Source organism: Zea mays, chromosome 9 (genome assembly GCF_902167145.1).
Source record: "Zea mays cultivar B73 chromosome 9, Zm-B73-REFERENCE-NAM-5.0, whole genome shotgun sequence".
NCBI lineage: Eukaryota > Viridiplantae > Streptophyta > Magnoliopsida > Poales > Poaceae > Zea > Zea mays.
In genome coordinates, this window is record NC_050104.1 from 127,032,685 (window position 1) to 127,055,887 (window position 23,203).

At 44.4% G+C, this 23,203-nt stretch overlaps 1 non-coding gene across 1 annotated transcript; it reads left to right on the forward strand.

The window, feature by feature from the left end:
- Positions 1–13,748: 13,748 nt before the first annotated feature.
- On the forward strand, positions 13,749–13,821 carry TRNAK-UUU (transfer RNA lysine (anticodon UUU)). The gene has a single exon. It is a non-coding gene; the product is annotated as a tRNA-Lys (tRNA).
- The last annotated feature ends 9,382 nt before the right edge of the window (positions 13,822–23,203 follow it).

Sequence of the window (23,203 nt, forward strand, 5' to 3'; positions counted from 1 at the left end):
TTTTTCTGCCGCTGAGCCGAAGCTCCCTTGCGCGTAGCTTTGGAGCCGCATCAACTTTTGTCTTGACCATGCTTTTCATATTGTGTACAGTTTTAACCCGAGTCCGAAGGTACCTGTACATATATTACACTTGACAAACATTGTTAAATCATGTTTTTGAGGACCTTCGGAAGACGAAGGCCCCCAATAACCTCATTTAAGAAACTGTTGGAACATGATTTTTGATTATTAATATCCTAAATTAATTTTAGGGATGCTCTAAGTATATATATATATATATATATATATATATATATATATATATATATATATATATATATATATATATATATATATATATATATATATATATATATATATATATATATACACACTGTTAGTTGTAGGCTAAGCTCTTGTGCCATCTATTATATTCATTTTGGTTCAATCCGACAAGAGGTGGGTCGAGATGTTGTGCATATATACAAATTTTTTTTAAAAAAATATATAACGACGACATGAACTAATAATAAATAAAAAATACGTAGATCGAACTGGCGATTTGTACCTAAGTAACATGAACGCACGCTGCCTATGCCCCTTGACCCCTGTCCCTCTCGTCTAGACTAGCGAGCTAGCTGGCAGCACTCAGACACAGTTCTTTAGTCAATCTAAACAGTCAAGGAGGTCAAGTTCATGCCGTCGTAGTGCCAGATCGAATCTCTGCCGCGCGCGAAGCTAATCTATTTTTTAGGCTTATCAAAGTACACTTGTTAGGAAAACTATTGCATGCCAGCTATGTCTGGCGTGATTGCCGCCACTAATTAGCTTCCTGCGTACAGACAATCTGAGCGACGGCCGCCTGCGCAGCCATGCATCTCGCTTTATACGCGCGTATATTCTCTTCGCGTGCAGCCAACGACAACATGAAGCGTTAGAACAACGGTTTTAGTATCGCCATTTATAGCCTAATGACGGCCCTGGCCCTAACTACACTCTAAAGGCCACCAGAGGTAGCCGCCATTGCGTTTTATATATATTCTAGCTAGGTAGCCCCAAAACGGCGCATGAAATCTTGTAATAAAGAACAATAGTGCTGGATGTTGCCATGCATGTGATCTTGCGTTTGGTATGTGAAGAAGTGGACGTAAAGAAAGTACGACTGCCTGTCATGTGTACTATATATGTATTATTGTTAACACTATATATATTATTAACTCCAATGGCAGTGGCCCATGTATGGAGAAGAATCTCTAGCTACAGATTCACCTTGACCCTCCACCTTAGGAAGAGATTCCATTGCATCACGCGCAAGATTCTTTTCACCACTGCTGACCCATGTCGATCTGGCCTTCTTTCCATGTGCTACCATGTAATTTTGCATCTTATGCACACCTTAGCATACATATGCCCGTGCAAAACGTTGTTTTGTATCTGTTGACGCCTTTTCGGAGCGCCAAATACTCAAGAAGAACCGGCGGCGGTGCTCTCTGGTCAGGCGCGGACGGTCCGCGGCACGGAGCCGGACGGTCCGCGACCTGGCGCGAGGCGGCGGTGCTCTCTAGTCAGGCGCGGACGGTCCGCGGCCTGGGGCCGGACGGTCCGCGACCTGGTGCAGGAGCTTGGGTCCTCTGCCTGACGGCCGGACGGTCCGCGCCCTGAGGCCGGATGGTCCGCGCGTGCGCAGGGGCGGCGGAAGTCGCCGGCGGCGGCCTGGATCTCGCTCCCGGGAGGGACCCCGTCGGGGAGGAGAGATCCTAGGGGTTGTCTAGGCTCGGGCCGGCCGACCTAGACTCCTCCAATCGGCGTAGAGTCAAAGAGAGGCGAAGAATTTGGGGATTGAGAGGCTAAACCTAAACTAGACTAGAACTACTCCTAGGATAAAATGCGAATAAAAGTTGTATTGATTCGATTGTTGATGATTACAAATCGGCCGTAGACCTCTCTATTTATAGAGGAGGGGGGCTGGACCCTTTACACAACTGATTCCGAGCTAATCCCGCGAATATAGCTAACAACCGTAGCACCAAACTCGGAACCCTAATCTGTTCTGCGCACGCGCGGACCGTCCGGCCCACAGGCGCGGACTGTCCGGACCGCGGACCGTCCGGTCTCAGGGCCGGACAGTCCGCCGGCTCAATTCCGGTTCGAACATATGCCCCCCTGCCTTTTGGTGGAGCTGGGCGAACCAAAAGCAACTAACTCGATGTGATCACATCGGTTTTCTTAGGCATCTTGCCACATACTAGGATGGTACTGTTTGAGGAAACGCCCATTCAAAGCCTTAGGTAAATCCTTGCCTTGTAATGTTTGCAGTAAATAAGCGTTACCAGACATCACTTGCTTCACTTTATAAGGACCCTCCCAGCTTGGCGACCATTTCCCGAACTTTCGGTCTTTATTCCTTAGAGGTAGAATGGTCTTCCACACCAAGTCTCCTACTTGGAATGATTTTGCTTTGACCTTCTTGTTGTAGGCCCTGGCTACCATGATCTTGTCCTTTTCTATTGCTCCCAAAGCTATCATCCTCTTGTCGGTTACCTCATCAATATTATCCATCATTGAATTATAATAATCAGTAGCAGTTAGATCATTTTGTTTGGCAAACCTGACAGCATTCAAACTTATTTCCACAGGTAACACTGCTTCCTGCCCATAGACAAGCTCAAAAGGAGATACTTTAGTAGCACTATGTTTAGATATTCTATGAGCCCATAAAGCTTCAGACAAAATCTTATGCCAATGTTTAGGATTATCAGATACCTTCTTCTTTATCAAATTAATCAACGTCCTATTACTAGACTCGGCCTGTCCATTGGCCTGAGCATAATATGGAGACGAATTAAGCAGCTTAATTCTGTATAATTCAGCAAATTCACGTACCTCCTTTGACATAAAAGAAGTACCTTGATCTGTAGTCAAGGTCTGGGGAATGCCGAATCTATGAATAATATGCTCAGTTATGAACTCAATCACCTCCTTATGCGTCATGTTCTTTAGAGCAACGGCTTCAGTCCATTTGGTGAAATAGTCAGTGGCAACTAACACAAACCGATGCCCCCTTGATGATGAAGGATGAATTTCTCCAATAAAGTCTAATCCCCATCCTCTGAATGGCCAAGGCTTGATGATAGGATGTAATTCGGCTGCAGGGACCAACTGTAGGTCGCCGAATTTTTGACACACTTGGCACCCCTTGTAGTACTTGAAACAATCAGCTGTCATACTAGGCCAATAAAAACCAGACCTTCGCAACAACCACTTCATCTTTGGAGCTGATTGATGGGTGCCACAAATTCCTTCATGTACTTCGTCCATGGCTAATATAGCATCATCTCGGCCCAAGCACTTAAGCAGGACATCATTAACCGTTCGGCGGTAAAGTTCATCACTCATCAAAACATACTTGAAAGTTGTTCGCCGAATGTTCTTATCTGTCCTGATATTAGGATTTTGCAAATAATTAAGTATAGGTGTCCTCCAATCACTTGTATCGGCTTCATCATCAGCCGAATCGATTAAGAGAACCTTTCTGGTAACCGCGGACGGTCCGGCGTCAACACGCGGACGGTCCGCGACCTGGGAATTTGGCTCTGCACTGGTTATCAGATTTTCAGTTTTCTGAAATTTCCCTCTCTTTATCCGATAACCCGATGCATCTTGTGCCAAGTTGTTAGCTCTATGATTCTCAACTCTAGAGATATGCCGAATACTGAATTCGTCAAAAGAATGGATTATGCTCCAACATTTCTCAAGATAACTATTTAGAGTACCATCAAGACATTGATATTCTTCTAACACTTGTTGGACAACCAGCTGAGAATCACCAAATACCTTCACATGTTTTACTCTCATACCATTTAACAGTTCTAAACCGAATAGGAGGGCCTCATATTCAGCTTGATTATTAGTGCAATACGTTTTCAATCGGCTAGAGAAGTCAAAGGAGACATTACTTGGTGAAACAAGCACAATGCCAATTCCTTGCCCTTCATTGCAAACCGATCCATCAAAATATAAAGTCCAAGGAGTAATAGTGAGGTATGACATGTCTAGCTCATGAATATCATTAACCCGATGTTCTACAATGAAATCCGCTACAACTTGGCCTTTCATAGATTTCAATGGTTCATAGGCCAAGTCATATTCTATTAGTGCATAAGCCCACTTACCAATTCTACCACTCATAATTGGGTTATGCAACATGTATTTGATCACATCGGCTTGACCAGAAACAGTGCAATGACTAGACATTAAATAACATCTACATTTGGTGCATGCGTAAAACAAGCATAAGCATAACTTTTCAATAAAAGTGTACCTTGTTTCAGCATCCACCAACCTTCGGCTTAGATATGTCACAACATGCTCCTTCCCCTCAGTTTCTTGTGTCAAAACAGCCCCAATGACCTTATCCTCAGCTGCAATGTATAACCGAAATGGCACTCCTGCTTGTGGTGCTTTTAATACGGGAGCCGAGGATAAGTATTTTTTGATGAGATCAAATGCCTCCTGCTGTCCTGCCCCCCAAGTGAATTCGGCATCATTCTTAAGCCGAAGAATAGGGGTAAACGCATCAATCTTCCCGGCTAGGTTAGAAATAAATCTTCGTAAATAATTCACCTTGCCGAGGAACCTCTGTACCTCGACTTTACAGGTCGGAGGCCCCACATTCCGAATAGACTTGATTCGGTCAGGGTCTATCTCTATACCATGTTCATGTATGACAAATCCTAAAAACTTACCAGCCGACACTCCAAAAGCACATTTACGTGGGTTCATTTTCAAACCATACCGACGCATTTTATCAAAGGCCTTGCGCAAATCAGCTATATGAGAACTAAACTCAGCCGATTTGACTACAATATCATCAATGTAAACTTCCACAGTGTTTCCTAACAATTCATGGAAGATCAAATTCATAGCCCTCTGATAAGTAGCACCAGCATTTTTTAGACCAAATGTCATGACAACCCACTCAAATAAAACCAATGAAGCCTGGACATATAAAGGCCGTTTTAGACGCATCTTCTTCGGCCATGAAAATCTGATTATATCCGGCATTACCATCAAGGAAGCTAATAATTCTATTTCCTGATGCATTATTGATTAATGTGTCGGCTATGGGCATGGGATATTCGTCTTTAGGAGTTGCTCTATTTAAATTGCGAAAATCAATGCATACTCTAAGTTTACATGTCTCCTTCTTCTCCACCGGCACAATATTGGAGACCCACTCTGCGTATCTGCAAGGTCTGATAAAATCAGCTTCTAGCAGCCGGTGGATTTCGTCCTTGATGCGTGGGAGAAGATCCAGACGAAATGTTCTAGCTCTTTGCTTGAAAGGTCTGAAACCAGATTTAATAGGCAGCCGATGCTCTACGATCTCTCGGCTTAATCCAGGCATCTCAGTATAATTCCAAGCAAAGCAATCTGAATATTCCTTTAATAGACCGATCATCTCATTTCTAGAATCGGTCTCTAGGGTCTTGTTTACAAAAGTTGGCCTTGGAGTTTTACCATCTCCTATGTCAATCTCCTCCAAAGGATCGGCCGATGTAAACCCCTGTCCTAGTTTATCAAGATCTCTGAATTCCTCTATCATGTCCCCCACAGAGGAATCAGATGATCTTTGTGTGATGGCGGACTTTCCGGTCTCGGGGACCGGATCATCCATAATACTGTCTTTTCGTTGTGGTAGATGTTCGGTCTTAAAGTCCGAACTCTTTTGTGAAAGACCAGACCATCCGGCCTTGGCGGCCGAACTGTCCGTGACCAAAGACTCATGAACTTTGTGTGTATTCATCATTTAACTTTATTTAGGATTTAGCCGATTTTCCATCGGCTCTAGCATTACAGGAATGAAACCTTTCTTATCTATACTTATGAATTGATAATTAGAAAAGTCTACTCCTGTGAGACATGTAGCAGTCTCATACGTCCAGAGTACAGGGGCATCGGCCACAGCGATGCAGGCCGATACATCAGCATGTACTTGTTCTATGTCATCGTCTACCCATTGTATCAGCATTTGATGTAATGTAGAAGGTATACATTGATTGGCGTGAATCCAATCTCTGCCTAGGATTAAACTGTAATTTCCTTCTACATCAGCGACGAAGAATGCAGCAGCAAGGGTCTTAGTCCCGATGGTTAATTCAACGGACGTGACTCCCCTGGCTTTGATCGAACTATCAGTTCCAACACCGCTGAGGGTCATGTTGGTCTTGACAAGTTCGTCATCTTGTTTACCTAATTTTCTGTATAACGAATAAGGCATTAGATTTACAGCCGCCCCTCCATCTACCAACATCTTAGCAATCGGTATCCCATCAATGTGGCCGCGCACGAAGAGCGGCTTTAAATGATTTACCGATTCTTTTGGTTTAGTAAAGGCGGCTTCTTTAGGACCAAAATCAAACTGGGCAACAACAGGTTCATCGTCGCCGATAATAGTACAATCGGCAGAAAATGTAATAATATTTACATCCATACCTGGGCGTTCTGGAGAAGCCTCGTAGTCAACTAGGTCTTCTCCCAGCAGGTCGTCCTCTTCCATTGATGTTGTTGTGTCGTTGGAGGCTTCCTGGTGAACGGCGGACGGTCCGCGTGCGGTGGCCGGACGGTCCGCGCCTGGTGCAGGTTGTCCAGAGACTTCCTGGTGAACGGCGGACGGTCCGCGCGTAGGGGCCGGACGGTCCGCGCTTGGTGCAGATTGACTTTCTATTTCTGTGGCTGTTTGTTTTTTCTCAACGGCCTTCGGTCTCCATTTCTTTTGCGGTGGCGGGTATAATGGATGTGTGTCATTAAATGTCTTTTCCGCCTCCTTCTCCTGGCTCTCCTTTGCTCTTAGGCGCTGTAATTTTCTCTTTTGGGATCGTGTCAATCCCGCTGGGCACCATCGAGGCATGGAGTATTTTGGATCGGCTGTTTTGATGGTAGCCGTATCCTTTTCGGTTGCGTTGGCCGATTCGCCGAAAATCATCGGCCCTTTATTGTCTCCCTGTATGACAACATCTGCGGTGCCTATTTTGATGATGTCCCCTTTCGTTGTTTTTTGAGTTGCTGCAGGCATGTGCCCCCCTGCCGGATTGGTCGGCCTTGAAGGCCGAGTAGTCCGGCAATCCTGTTGGGTTTGTGCCTGGTGACCGGATTGAGCAGTGCTCAATCGGTCTTGTACTAGTGGCGTCAACCTGTTGAAAACAGATGTTTGGGGTGCCCCCCAGGCGGGGTACTGTGGCATCCCAAATGGATATGGTGGCATGCCCCACATTTGATTTGGGACATATGGCGGAGGTAAATATGTGTATGGATATGGCATGGGTGGATATGGAGGTGGAGGTGTCCATGCAGGTACGTTAGGTCTCACTTGTATAGTATGACCTTTCATTTCTTCCGATTGGTGGGGTGGTCCAATCGGCCTGACCTGACGCTGCTCATGAATGGGTGAGCGGGGTCGCTTTGATGGCCGGTCACTGGTGCCGGCCTTCTTTTTTACGTATTTAGACAATAATTGATCAAAAGTTGGGCCGGCTTTAACCAACCGACCAGCTGCTTTGAATGTATTTGTTTTCCACGTACCTATCTCTGGTCGTCGTGGTTTGAAAGTACGTGGACGTTGTGAATCCTGAGTACGGCCGGACCGTCCGCCGGAGCTCTCCGGACCGTCCGGTGGGGTCCCGGACCGTCCGCGCCTACGTGCTGGACCGTCCGGGATACGCAGCACGGGCTCCTGCATCTGTCTCCCTGTCTGCGCTTGCCCCCCAGTACTGGAGGCTGTGATGGTCACCTTTAGGGTCTCCCCTCCATCGGGAGTCTTCTCGGCCACCACTTTCCTGCAAGAAACTTTACGATCCCCATCGGCCTCTTTAGCATTGCCGATGATTGTCTCTTTGCCTTTGTCTTTATCGGTTGTGTTTGACCGAACTAGGACTTTCTTGCCCTCGAAGTCAATCATGTTCATCAGAAAGGGCTCTGTATCCACCTGCATTTCCTGAAATTTCAATCGTCCTTCGTTAATGGCCGATTGAATCTGTCGACGGAATACATTACAATCATTAGTGGCATGAGAAAATGAGTTATGCCACTTGCAATATGCACGACGTTTTAGCTCGTCTGCGGATGGAACAGTGTGATTTATTTTAATGTTGCCATTTTTAAGTAATTCATCAAATATTCTATCACACTTACCAACATTAAATGTAAACTTAACCTCCTCTTGCCGTTTCTTTTGAACCGGCTGTAAGGAGGCACAAGCCGAAGATTTAGCCTGCTTTGGCCAAACCATTTCAGCAGCATACACCTCTGCTGATTCGTCTTCTGAGCTACTTTGGTCGCATTCTACTACATGTACGTTGTGACGAATTGTTTTAGCAGTTTCTTTGCTTCGGCTTTCACAAGCCAAAGCTCTCTGGTGTAATTGTGCTAGTGTAAAGAATTGGATGCCTTCTAATCTTTCTTTTAAATAATATCGCAGACCATTAAAGGCTAATCCTACTAGCTGTTTCTCTGCTAAATGAATTTGAAAGCATCGGTTTCTCGTATCTTGGAATCTCCGGATGTAATCATTAACCGATTCATCTTTTGTCTGTCGTAACGACACTAAATCTACCAAATCCAACTCATAGTCACCGGAGAAAAAATGATCATGAAATTTTTGTTCTAGATCCCCCCCATGATGAAATGGAATTAGGAGGTAACGTGGCATACCATGCAAACGCGGTTCCTGTTAGCGATAATGAAAATAAACGTACGCGAAATGCCTCTGTGTCGGCCAATTCTCCCAATTGTGTTAAGAACTGGCCTATATGTTCACGTGTGTTTTTCCCTTGATCACCCGAAAATTTTGCGAATTCAGGTATCCTGGTTCCCTGTGGGTATGGGTGGTGATCAAATCGGTTGTCATAAGGTTTCCGATATGATTGCCCCCCAGGGATCATGCTTACTCCGAGCTTATCTCGGAACGCCCCGGCTATTTCTTCCCTTACTATATCAATGGCAGCCGGTGCGAGACCACCGGCTCTCTGGTCAAACATAGGTGGGGTTGGCTGGACATTAGCATGTTGTCTTTCCCCCCATTGGTTTGAGTTACGTGGTGTATTTTCATTTGCCTTATATGGGTCATAGGTTTGATTGTTTCTTTCCGGCCTTCTAGGTGGGGCCGGAAAGCTTTCCTGGGCTTTGGATCCCGAATTAATGGGCTGGTGCATCGCATAGTGTGATGGGAAGTGTTGCTGGGACGGGCGAGGATTCATGTAATAATCCTCCTCAAAAGACTCATGCGCTGACTGTCCGGATACGTACCCGGACCGTCCGTGGTTATATGCGGACCGTCCGTCGTTGTATGCGGACCGTCCGACTGGGTAGTTTGGGTTCTGTGCCGTGTGTGGTGGCTCGGGCGCATATCTAGGTAACTCATTAAAAATAGGCCCGACTGTTGCTGGCCCGGACGGTCCGCGCTCACGTGCGGACGGTCCGGGCATGTGCAGATCGGCTGGTTTGCTGCCGATTTGCGGTTGCTTAGGGTATGTGTCCATCGGCATCCCATAAAGGGGTTGTGACTGGTCGTGACAACCTGTAGCCGATGTGTTACACGCGTTATCTCCTAACTCAACCTCGTGCGAAGGAAAATTTGCGGTACTAGATTTATCAAATGCACGTACTAGTCTCTTAAGATCGCTTTGCATACCCCCTATGATATTCTGCATTTGTTCACGCTGATCTTCTACATAATTTCTAAGAGATTGCAGATCGTTGGTATTACTTACATTGGGGATATCTGGCGTGGGTTGGAGCGAGGCCGGATCCGTCGCCCGATGTCGGACGACCTTGTTGTTCCTGTCCACTTTGAAGTTGGCCAAGAACTTTGCTTTCGCCTCCTGGATCATCCGCTCCTTGTGCTCCTCAAACTGGAGCTGCTCGTCAGCCGGCAAGGTTTCCCAAGTCGGCTCTATGATGTTGCTTGGAGAAATATCAGAGCTATCCCTTGAACCGGCCATTGAGGGCCGATTTGATAAGCTTAGATATGTTTTCCCCAGCGGAGTCGCCAAAAAGTATGTTGACGCCTTTTCGGAGCGCCAAATACTCAAGAAGAACCGGCGGCGGTGCTCTCTGGTCAGGCGCGGACGGTCCGCGGCACGGAGCCGGACGGTCCGCGACCTGGCGCGAGGCGGCGGTGCTCTCTAGTCAGGCGCGGACGGTCCGCGGCCTGGGGCTGGACGGTCCGCGACCTGGTGCAGGAGCTTGGGTCCTCTGCCTGACGGCCGGACGGTCCGCGCCCTGAGGCCGGACGGTCCGCGCGTGCGCAGGGGCGGCGGAAGTCGCCGGCGGCGGCCTGGATCTCGCTCCCGGGAGGGACCCCGTCGGGGAGGAGAGATCCTAGGGGTTGTCTAGGCTCGGGCCGGCCGACCTAGACTCCTCCAATCGGCGTAGAGTCGAAGAGAGGCGAAGAATTTGGGGATTGAGAGGCTAAACCTAAACTAGACTAGAACTACTCCTAGGATAAAATGCGAATAAAAGTTGTATTGATTCGATTGTTGATGATTACAAATCGGCCGTAGACCTCTCTATTTATAGAGGAGGGGGGCTGGACCCTTTACACAACTGATTCCGAGCTAATCCCGCGAATATAGCTAACAACCGTAGCACCAAACTCGGAACCCTAATCTGTTCTGCGCACGCGCGGACCGTCCGGCCCACAGGCGCGGACTGTCCGGACCGCGGACCGTCTGGCCTCAGGGCCGGACAGTCCGCCGGCTCAATTCCGGTTCGAACAGTATCGTACACTATACGAATGAATTTTGAAATAGAAATTGAGATAAGAAGTAGGGTAACTTTACATTTGTATGATTTATGCGATTCTGTGATAATAACAAGGGAGACACCAAGGCATGCATTTCGCCCTGCTGCCAAAAAAAAAACTTCATGTTGCTCCATGTCTCTACTGATCTAACTTCTTACTAATTTATTTTTGTTTTGAGTTTGAGTTAACTGTTATATACATGTGATAGCTAGACATGCTAGCTGTTAGTTCTGGACAAAACTCTTGTATCGTCGAAAGATTCATATGCCACCCAGGCTCTCATTCAGTGTGTATATATATATATATATATATATATATATATATATATATATATATATATATATATATATATATATATATATATATATATATATATATATATATATATATATATATAAAACACACACTAGGTTCTTGCCCGTGCGTTGCCACGGAAGTAAAAAATTAGTATGAAACATATATATAAAATAACAAACATCACTTGGGTGGTAAGGTGGAACCTCGGCGTCAACCTCATCTAGACGTCACGGGGAGACTCGCCGCTGGTCGACGACGCCATCGCTAGTGATGGTGCCTCGTGGTCGGGAACGACGGTGGCTGCTCCTACTATTGCGGGTCCAAATCTGGACCTGAGGCCGATGCCGGCGTTGCGGGGTGGCGGCGAGGCGGAACCGGCCTCAGCGTCAGCTTCATCTAGGCGTCATCGAGCTTGTAGACGGCTGTCTGGCGGGATGACACTCGAATACTCGATCGTGAGTTGTTGGATGGTTAGGTTAGTGAGGAAAGCTCCCACCAATTATTGGAACCAATCGCCATTCGGAAGTGGCAGCTACAGGAGAAGCCGATGCAACCTTATCTAGGCGAGCGCCCTCCTTCTTGCGGGTGGAGAAGCGGGCGGGAGTTGTTGTGGAGTGGGCGAGTGGGACGCGACGACTGACATGGCATGGAGGTTGCAGATGGCGTGAAGACTGGCGACTGGCGTGGAGGTCATGGTTTGCTGACGGAGGAAGTTCGTTGTGAGAGCCAATCGGTACGAACGCGAGAAGCGGGAGGCTGGCTGGGGCGTGTCGTGCGGAGGGTGCGGGAGGCGACACGGGTGTTGGCGAGCGTGCACGAGCCTGGGGTGTGGAGTCATGGTCTGCTTGTGTACGATAGAGGTGAGTTGGTGTGTGTTTTGGTGCGGGTGGAGAAGCGGGCTGGAGTACGTTGTGGAGTGGGCGGGTGGGACGTGACAACTGACATGGCATGGAGGTTGCAGATGGCGTGAAGACTTGCGGCTGGCGTGAAGACTTGTGACTGGCGTGGAGGTCATGGTTTGCGGGCGGAGGTAGTTCGTTGCGAGAGCCAATCAGAGTAAACACGAGAAGCGATAGGCTGGCTGGGGCGTGTCGTGCGGAGGGTGTGGGAGGCGACACGGGTGTTGGCGAGCGTGCGCGGGCCTGGGGGAGAGTGGAGTCATGGTCTGCTTGTGTACGATAGGGGAGAGTTGGTGTGCGTTTTGATGTGAGTGATGAACAGATACTACAACTGTACTGGTAAGTGAGAGGCAATAAAAAAAATCTATCGCACTGCTCGAGAGACTTGCTGACAGCTACACACTACTGGGACTGGGTTGTTTCTGCACTTAAACTCAACTGCGGCTTCTACGTGTATGTCGTTGTTGCTAATGGTTGCCGTGCTGTCGAGCTACCAAGTGTACCAAACTGAAGCTAGTTGTGTTGGGCTTGGGCCTCCGATGAATGGCCAATAGAGGCCGCGACGGGCCGCATATCTGCTGGTGGGGTCTGGGAGGGTGAAGTCATGGTAGTGCCGTGGTCTACACTATTGACTTAATAGATAGTATATATATATATATATATATATATATATATATATATATATATCGGAAGATGGAGTTGAACAAGCTAGTAGTTGCTGTAAAGGGCTGCTGCCCTGTTGGAGAATATAGCTAGATCTAGATAGGTTTTCTTAGCTTGGTGGTACTAAGTTTTTTTTAAGATATGGACGCAAAAGGATTAGCCGAGTTGTTGGCATAGTGTGCGACATAATTAAACATAAGGAAACTGAAACTAATATTAGCTAGGTATCGTTATAGAGGAAGGAGGTAATGGAAGCCCAGATCTACTATTAGTATCGAGAAGCCTCACCCCTTTAGACCCCGCGGTGTATGCGGGCAGGGTCCGCGTGCGTCGATCATACGTTGGTTCTAGCTTGGACAGATTTTAGCGTAAAATGTGAACCAAAACAGTGTAAATGAGTATGAAATTTAGTGTAAATCGTCGATCAATTTTGTAATGGTAAATGGGGCTCAAATTACAGCGTGAAAATCGTGTGCATCCGATCGTGCGCAGGTTCTGGCTCAGGCGGATTTAAGCATAAAATTAAACGTGAACCAAAACAATATAAATGGGTACAAATTTTAACGTAAATTGTTGATATGTTTCGTAACAGCGAATGGGGCCCAAATTACGACGTGAAAATCGCGTGTGTCCGATCGTGCGCGGGTTCTGGCTCAAGCAGATTTAAATGTAAAACGTGAACTAAAACACCGTAAATGAGTACAAAATTTAGCGTAAATCGTCGATATGTTTCGTAACGGCAAATGGGGTCTGAATTACGACGTGAAGATCGCACACGTTTAGCGTTAGTTTCAATACATGTTGCGTAGAAGTTTTTGAATGTAAAACGCATCATAAAACTAGACCATTTGTCCGAATTTTTTATATTTTAGTCCTTTTTTGGAAAAAAATTCACGTTTGGACCTTAAAAATTTTTAATGTCATTTTTGGACCTTTTGCTCGGCGCCATAGCCAATGGCGCCGAGGTAACACAGCTCGGCGCCATAGGCTATGGCGCCGAGGTGCGTGTTACGCTGGCACAAACGGACATCGTGGCACCGACGTGGCACCGACATGGAACCGAGCTCGGCGCCATAGATCTTGGCGCCGAGCTCTATTATGTACACAAAACTTGTCTAGCTCAGTTGGTAGAGCTCAAGGCTTTTAACCTTGTGGTTGTGGGTTCAAGCCCCATGATAGGCATGTTTTCATACTTTTTTTTGTCTTTGCCACTGATTTTTTTTGTTGTCCAGATTTTTCGTTTATGTCGCTGATTTGTCCGTCTAGATTTATTTCTTATCCAGATTTTTTGTTTTTGTGACTGATTTATTTATCCGTGCATATTTTTTTCGTTTATTAAGCTTAAGGAAACGTACTTACATTGGTTAGCGGCCACCGGTTTAGCTATGGTGCATCGTGGTTTTTTCGTTTATGCCGCTGATTTGTCCGTCCAAATTTATTTCTCATCTTGATTTGTTTTTGCTTTTGCGACTGATTTATTTATTACATTTTGTTTAATAGTACTGAATAATCCGTCTGGCCCTTGGTGCATTGTAAACCCCACATGCTTAAGCTTGATTCTGTCCTCTCGCTAATTACAAGTGATTTTAAACATTAAATAATATACTAAAAACAGAAGTACACCATTTAAAATGTTAAAAATATTTATATCATAAACAAATGATTGTGTTAATCTTACATTAGTAGTGATGTACAATGATAAATTTTAATTAATATTAAAAAGTATAATTTCGAATACATTAGATTATTGGAGTTTTAGAGTCCAAAATATAAATATATTTAATAAACAAAAAGATTATAATTAGAGTCCGGTATAAATAAACAGTGACTTGATGATTTTATAAAGTACTTTGTACTTCCATAGGGTGGGTTACTTATGTGCATGGTACTTGCGTCACGCAGTTTGAATAAACAAAAACAAAAACAAAAAAAAATATCTAGATGAATAAATAAATCGGTCACAAAAACAAAAAAACTAGATGAAAAATAAATCTAGACGGACAAATCAGCGACATAAACGAAAAATATAGACAACAAAAAAACAAATTAGTGATAAAAAAATACGTCCACGATGAAGCTTGAACCCACAACCTCAAAGTTAAAAGTCTTGCACTCTACCGACTGAGCTAGACATACTTTGCTGTTACATATCCGAGCTCGGCGCCATAGATCTTGGCGCCGAGCTCGATACCACGTTGGCGCCACGTCGTTCAGGTTGGGCCAGCGTAGCACGCACCTCGGCGCCATAGCCTATGGCGCCGAGCTGTGTTACCTCGGCGCCATTGGCTATGGCGCCGAGTAAAGGGTCCAAAAATGACATTAAAATTTTCTAAGGTCCAAACGTGAATTTTTTTCTGAGGAAGGGCTAAAATATAAAAAATTCGGACCATTTGTTGTGTAACAACTTGAAAGAAGGCAACACAAGATCCAGATCTAAAAAATCAGAATATGTCGTAAAATGCATCAAAAAGTGTCGTAAATTGATGACACATCAAGAAGTGTCTTAAATTTGCTTAAAACGCAAAAAAAGTGTCGTAAAATTCATTTAATATATATATATATATATATATATATATATATATGTCACGATTAACATAGAGACACTTATTTAATGCACATTATGCTAAAATATAAGTCTAAACATCTACTATAGGATGATATATTCTGCCTAAACTAGTATAAAATGCTTCTTTGTTGTGCGTACAATGTGGCATCTTTACCCAAACTCCTCACTTGCAGCTTTACAGTTTCAACTGGAGAAGGGATTTTGTAGTGATCCTCCAAGAAAACAGAAAACGATGATGTCAAGTCAGCAACATAATTTGCCAAACCCAGATCCATTTGCGAAACTTTTTGTTCCATCACAATATCATAAAAGAGCAGCACAACAAATTAAAATTTGCCATGATACTCTAAAAGATTCTCTCTATATACAGTGTATCTCCAACAATGCCCTCTATCTATCTCCACTATATATATACCGGGAAAAAAGAATAAAAAAAATCCATCATCTCGTCGGCGCTGGTCAGCCTCCAGTCTCCAAACGCGGTCGAGTGGACACGGCAGGCCTTTCCAGGGAGTACGGTTTCTCCTTACATGTTCAGGCAAATCAGCTCTCCCTCAACATACGGTGATAGTATATACGGGCAATTCTGGGAGTCGTTAGACTTACTCTAACCATTCTCCCTCCTAAATCCCTAGCTCCCTTCATACTTTCTATTTACACTTAAATACCTTTCCCTCAACTATTCTTCCCTCCATTTTATCTTCTCTCCGACCATTCCCTATATTTAGCCTCCTTTACTCTTTAATTGAGTTATTTGACCTTTTTTACATCAGTTTTAGAGTTTTTAAAAATACTACCATATTTATAGTACTATAATAATACACATTATTATTAAACTGTAGAGCTTTAAACTGGTTTATTTCGCAACAAAACGTAGTGATTAACAGATGGTGGGATACAGTGGCGGATCTAGGAATTTATCTCTGGGTATGCCGAACCAATAATTTGGTGGCACCATATAGAAATAATAAAATTTGCCTAACTAAATAGTTACAAATATATATAATTGGTTCCGATATAATATTTTTATAATCATGATAATATATTAATTCAGTTCAACATATGCATAAATTTCACTTACTCATGGGAGTATGTACTAGAAGATTACTTGTTTTTCTTTGGCCTGCGGTTTCTAATGGTAAAAGAAGTCTTGATTACATCTTCTTCATTCAGTTGAAAGAAAACATCTCGCTCAATATATGTGAGTAGACAATCATCCAAAAGGCTATCACCCATCTTATTTCTCAACTTACTTTTGATGAATGTCATCGCAGAAAATGCCCTCTCAACACCTGTTGTTGCCACAGGTAGAAGTAATACTAATTTGAGAAGCGTGTATACTAAGTCATAAACTTTATGTCTCTTCGTTTGAACACGCTTCAATGAGAGATCAACAAGATTTTCTAGGCCTTCAAACAAAACATCTTTTTTTTTATGTCAGCAATAAAGTTACCCAACTGCAATTCAAGCTTTAGTAAATCGGTACCAAATATGTCCTTTGGATAAAAATCAGCAAGTCTGTGTAACTTCTGTGCATCAAAACAGCAAATGAGTCTTTAGGATTGAATGCCGACATACAAGACAGTAACTCCATATTAACCTCATCAAAGCGACTATCAAGCTCTTGACTAATTTCATCAATAACCCCAATATATACTTCTCTTCTGAAGTGATCATCATTTGTTTGGTTTTTGGCAAACCGAGCTGATCTTCCATAAGGCACATAATTATTCTCCATGATAGGAACATGGACATCATGTTTGTTGCAAAATAAAGTGACCTTTTCAAGGAATTGAATCCATCCACTGGACCTTAATTCTTGCATTCTATCCTTTGCCACTCTAATAAGTGAGACTGCATTTATAATATCTTGCTCCCTTCTTTGCAAGCACTCTGATAATTCATTAGTGTATCCCAAAATGATAAACATCAAGTGTGCACTAAAAATATAATCAAATGACTCCAATACTCCAACCATAGTATGTATTTTTGGCCAATCACTCTTTTGTGAAGTATCATTACCAAGAGAGATGAGTACATCACGTATTGTGGGATACATACCAATAATGTTGACAACAGTTTTGTAGTGAGATCCCCAACGAGTCTCGCCTGACCTATATTCCAATTTCTCCAACCACTTGTAGTAAATGTATCTGCCCCACTGCCTTTCTTAAACAAGTAGCATACAAGACAAAATACAGCATCCTTTTTGACACTATATTCAAGCCAATGATAATTATAAAACCATACCACATTAAAGTGACGATCTCTATCTCCGATCTTCCTTTTTGGAAAATCATGCCCATAACATTTGAATGGACCTTTAAGTATATATGTTCTTCGAATTGAATCTTGATCATTAACATGATAACTTTGAATGGGTTGCCTTTCACCTGGATCAAGTTGGAGACGATTGATGTCATAGCCTGAAGGTGGTGCTAGTGTGAATAACACTGATCGGATAGACGATTGTTCTTCAATTTGTCGCTCTTGAGGTTGCTCTTCTGTCTCAGCTGCAACTGGACATGGGGAAGGAGATGGCGTAGCAACACTAGCAAGAGCTTTCTTTGCTGCATGTTTCTGGAAGAAGCGATATCTCCTGTCCTCTTCATAATTTATCTCATTAACTGTATAGGAATACCAACTTTTTAAGGGATAATTTATTGTTCTTTATGGTGGCCCACTGATAGTCGCCTAGAGGGGGGGGTGAATAGGGCGAAACTGAAATTTACAAATATAAACACAACTACAAGCCGGGGTTAGCGTTAGTAATAATGAACGAGTCCGCAAGAGAGGGCGCAAAACAAATCCCAAGCGAAAAGGCAAGTGAGACACGGAGATTTGTTTTACCGAGGTTCGGTTCTTGCAAACCTACTCCCCGTTGAGGAGGCCACAAAGGCCGGGTCTCTTTCAACCCTTCCCTCTCTCAAACGGTCCCTCGGACCGAGTGAGCTTCTCTTCTCAAATCAAAGCCGGGAACAAAACTTCCCCGCAAGGGCCACCACACAATTGGTGCCTCTTGCCTTGATTACAATGGAGTTGTGATCTCAAGAACAAGTGAGAAAGAAAAGAAGCAATCCAAGCGCAAGAGCTCAAATGAACACGGCAAATCACTCTCACTAGTCACTAGGGCTTTGTGTGGAATTGGAGAGGATTTGATCTCTTTAGTGTGTCTAGAATTGAATGCTAGAGCTCTTGTAGTAGTTGAGAAGTGGAAAACTTGGATGCAATGAATGGTGGGGTGGTTGGGGTATTTATAGCCCCAACCACCAAACTTGACCGTTGGCTGGAGGCGTCTGCTCGATGGCGCACCGGACAGTCCGGTGCACACCGGACAGTCCGGTGCCCCTGCCACGTCATCACTGCCGTTGGATTCTGACCGTTGGAGCTTCTGACTTGTGGGCCCGCCTGGGTGTCCGGTGCACACCGGACATGTACTGTTTGATGTCCGGTGCACCGGCATGGGCGATTCTGACTTCTGCGCGCGCTGTGCGCGCATTAAATGCTCCGCAGGGAGCCGTTGGCGCCGAAAAGAGCCGTTGCTCCGCTGGTACACCGGACAGTCCGGTGCACACCGGACAGTCCGGTGCACACCGGACAGTCCGGTGAATTTTAGCGGAGCGGCTGCCGCGTGAACCCGAGGCTGGCGAGTTCTGGAGACCGCGCTTCCTTGGAGCACCGGACATGTCCGGTGCACACCGGACAGTCCGGTGAATTATAGCGTGCCGGCTTCCGAGAAATCCCGAGGGTGAAGAGTTGGAGTCTGAGTCCCCTGGTGCACCGGACAGGTACTGTTCACTGTCCGGTGGCACACCGGACAGTCCGGTGCGCCAGACCAGGGGTGCCTTCGGTTGCCCCTTTGCTCCTTTATTGAATCCAAAACTTGGTCTTTTTATTGGCTGAGTGTGAACCTTTTACACCTGTATAATCTATACACTTGGGCAAACTTAGTTAGTCCACGGATTTGTGTTGTGCAATTCAATCACCAAAATTATTTAGGAACTAGGTGTAAGCCTAATTCCCTTTCAATCTCCCCCTTTTTGGTGATTGATGCCAACACAAACCAAAGCAAATATAGAAGTGCATAATTGAACTAGTTTGCATAATGTAAGTGTAAAGGTTGCTTGGAATTTAGCCAATATAACTACTTTACAAGATATGCATGGAATGTTCCTTTCTTATGTAACATTTTGGACCACGTTTGCACCACGAGTTTTGTTTTTGCAAATTCTTTTGTAAATCCTTTTCAAAGTTCTTTTGCAAATAGTCAAAGGTAAATGAATAAGAGTTTGCAAAGCATTTTCAAGATTTGAAATTGTCTCCCCCTGTTTCAAATGCTCTTCTTTTGACTTAATAAAACTCCCCCTAAAAGAGATCCACCTCTTAGTGTTCAAGAGGGTTTTGATATACCATTTTTGAAATACTACTTTCTCCCCCTTTTGAACACAATAGGATACCAAATGATAAATACTTTTGGAAAGCACTAAGTTTTTGAATTTGGTGGTGGTGGTGCGGTCCTTTTGCTTTGGGCTCATTTCTCCCCCTTTTTGGCATGAATCGCCAAAAACGGAATTATTAGAGCCCTCTTTAGTGTTTTTCTTCCTCTTTGGTCATAAATGAATGAGTTAAGATTATACCAAAGACGAAGTCCGGTCCTTTTGCTTTTGAGCTTTTACTCTCTCCCCCAAGGATGAAGTCCTTTTCTTTGATGCTCATTTCTCCTCCAAAGAATAGAGAGTTGCTCGGAGTGATGGCGAAGTATGAGTTACGGAGTGGAAGCCTTTGTCTTCGCCGAAGACTCCAATTCCCTTTCAATACACCTATGACTTGGTTTGAAATAGACTTGAAAAACACATTAGTCATAGCATATGAAAGAGATATGATCAAAGGTATTAAATGAACTATGTGTGCAAGCTAGCAAAAGAAATTTCTAGAATCAAGAATATTGAGCTCATGCCTAAGTCTGGTAAAAGATTGTTCATCAAGTGGCTTGGTAAAGATATCGGCTAATTGATCTTTAGTATTAATGTAAGAAATCTCGATATCCCCCTTTTGTTGGTGATCCCTAAGAAAATGATACCGAATGGCTATGTGCTTAGTGCGGCTATGCTCGACGGGATTGTCGGCCATTTTGATTGCACTCTCATTATCACATAGCAAAGGGACTTTGGTTAATTTGTAACCGTAGTCCCGCAGGGTTTGCCTCATCCAAAGCAATTGCGCGCAACAATGTCCTGCGGCAATGTACTCGGCTTCGGCGGTGGAAAGAGCGACCGAATTTTGCTTCTTTGAAGCCCAAGACACCAAGGATCTTCCCAAGAACTGGCAAGTCCCCGATGTGCTCTTCCTATTAATTTTGCACCCCGCCCAATCGGCATCCGAATAACCAATCAAATCAAATGTGGATCCCCGAGGGTACCAAAGCCCAAACTTAGGTGTGTAAGCCAAATATCTCAAGATTCGTTTTACGGCCGTAAGGTGTGATTCCTTAGGGTCGGATTGGAATCTTGCACACATGCAAACGGAAAGCATAATGTCCGGTCGAGATGCACATAAATAAAGCAATGAACCAATCATCGACCGGTATACCTTTTGATCCACGGATTTACCTCCCGTGTCGAGGTCGAGATGCCCATTAGTTCCCATGGGTGTCTTGATGGGTTTGGCATCCTTCATCCCAAACTTGGTTAGAATGTCTTGAGTGTACTTCGTTTGGCTAATGAAGGTGCCCTCTTGGAGTTGCTTGACTTGGAATCCTAGAAAATACTTCAACTCCCCCATCATCGACATCTCGAATTTCTGTGTCATGATCCTACTAAACTCTTCACATGTAGACTCGTTAGTAGACCCAAATATAATATCATCAACATAAATTTGGCATACAAACAAGTCATTTTCAAGAGTTTTAGTAAAGAGTGTAGGATCGGCCTTGCCAACTTTGAAGCCATTAGCAATAAGGAAATCTCTTAGGCATTCATACCATGCTCTTGGGGCTTGCTTGAGCCCATAAAGCGCCTTAGAGAGCCTATAGACATGGTTAGGATACTTACTGTCTTCAAAGCCGGGAGGTTGCTCAACATAGACCTCTTCCTTGATCGGTCCGTTGAGGAAGGCACTTTTCACATCCATTTGATAGAGCTTAAAGCCATGGTAAGTAGCATAGGCCAATAATATGCGAATTGACTCAAGCCTAGCTACGGGTGCATAGGTTTCACCGAAATCCAAACCTTCGACTTGTGAATACCCTTTGGCCACGAGTCGAGCTTTGTTCCTTGTCACCACACCATGCTCATCTTGCTTGTTGCGGAAGACCCATTTGGTTCCTACAACATTTTGGTTAGGACGTGGAACTAAATGCCATACCTCGTTCCTTGTGAAATTGTTGAGCTCCTCTTGCATCGCCACCACCCAATCCGAATCTTGAAGTGCTTCTTCTACCCTGTGTGGCTCAATAGAGGAAACAAAAGAGTAATGTTCACAAAAATGAGCAACACGAGATCTAGTGGTTACCCCCTTATGAATATCGCCGAGGATGGTGTCGACGGGGTGATCTCGTTGGATTGCTTGGTGGACTCTTGGGTGTGGCGGCCTTGGCTCTTCCTCATCCTTCTTTTCTTGATCATTTGCATCTCCCCCATGATCATTGCCATTATCTTGAGGTGGCTCATCTTCTTGATTTTGCCCTTCATCAACTTGAGCCTCATCCTCATTTTGAGTTGGTGGAGATGCTTGCATGGAGGAGGACGGTTGATCTTGTGCATTTGAAGGCTCTTCGGATTCCCTAGGACACACATCCCCAATGGACATGTTCCTTAGCGCTATGCATGGAGCCTGTTCTTCACCTATCTCATCAAGATCAACTTGCTCTACTTGAGAGCCGTTAGTTTCATCAAACACAACGTCACATGAGACTTCAACTAGTCCAGTGGATTTGTTAAAGACCCTATATGCCCTTGTGTTTGAGTCATAACCAAGTAAAAAGCCTTCTGCAGTTTTAGGAGCAAATTTAGATTTTCTACCTCTTTTAACAAGAATAAAGCATTTGCTACCAAAAACTCTAAAGTATGAAATGTTGGGCTTTTTACCGGTTAGGAGTTCATATGATGTCTTCTTGAGGATTCGGTGAAGATATAACCGGTTGATGGCGTAGCAGGCGGTGTTGACCACTTCGGCCCAAAACCGGTCCGGTGTCTTGTACTCATCAAGCATGGTTCTTGCCATGTCCAAAAGAGTTCGACTCTTCCTCTCCACTACACCGTTTTGTTGTGGCGTGTAGGGAGAAGAGAACTCATGCTTGATGCCCTCCTCCTCAAGGAAGCTTTCAATTTGAGAGTTCTTGAACTCCGTCCCGTTGTCGCTTCTTATTTTCTTGATCCTTAAGGCGAACTCATTTTGAGCCCGTCTCAAGAATCCCTTTAAGGTCTCTTGGGTTTGAGATTTTTCCTGTAAAAAGAATACCCAAGTGAAGCGAGAATAATCATCCACTATTACAAGACAATACTTACTCCCGCCGATGCTTATGTAGGCAATCGGGCCGAATAGATCCATGTGGAGTAGCTCAAGCGGCCTGTCGGTCGTCATGATGTTCTTGTGTGGATGATGGACTCCAACTTGCTTCCCCGCCTGGCATGCGCTACAAATCCTGTCTTTCTCAAAATGAACATTTGTTAATCCTAAAATGTGCTCTCCCTTTAGAAGCTTATGAAGATTCTTCATCCCAACATGGGCTAGTCGGCGGTGCCAGAGCCAACCCATGTTAGTCTTAGCAATTAAGCATGTGTCGAGCTCAGCTCTATCAAAATCTACTAAGTATAGCTGACCCTCTAACACACCCTTAAATGCTATTGAATCATCACTTCTTCTAAAGACAGTGACACCTACATCAGTAAAAAGACAGTTGTAGCCCATTTGACATAATTGGGAAACAGAAAGCAAGTTGTAATCTAAGGAATCAACAAGAAAAACATTGGAAATAGAATGGTCAGGAGATATAGCAAT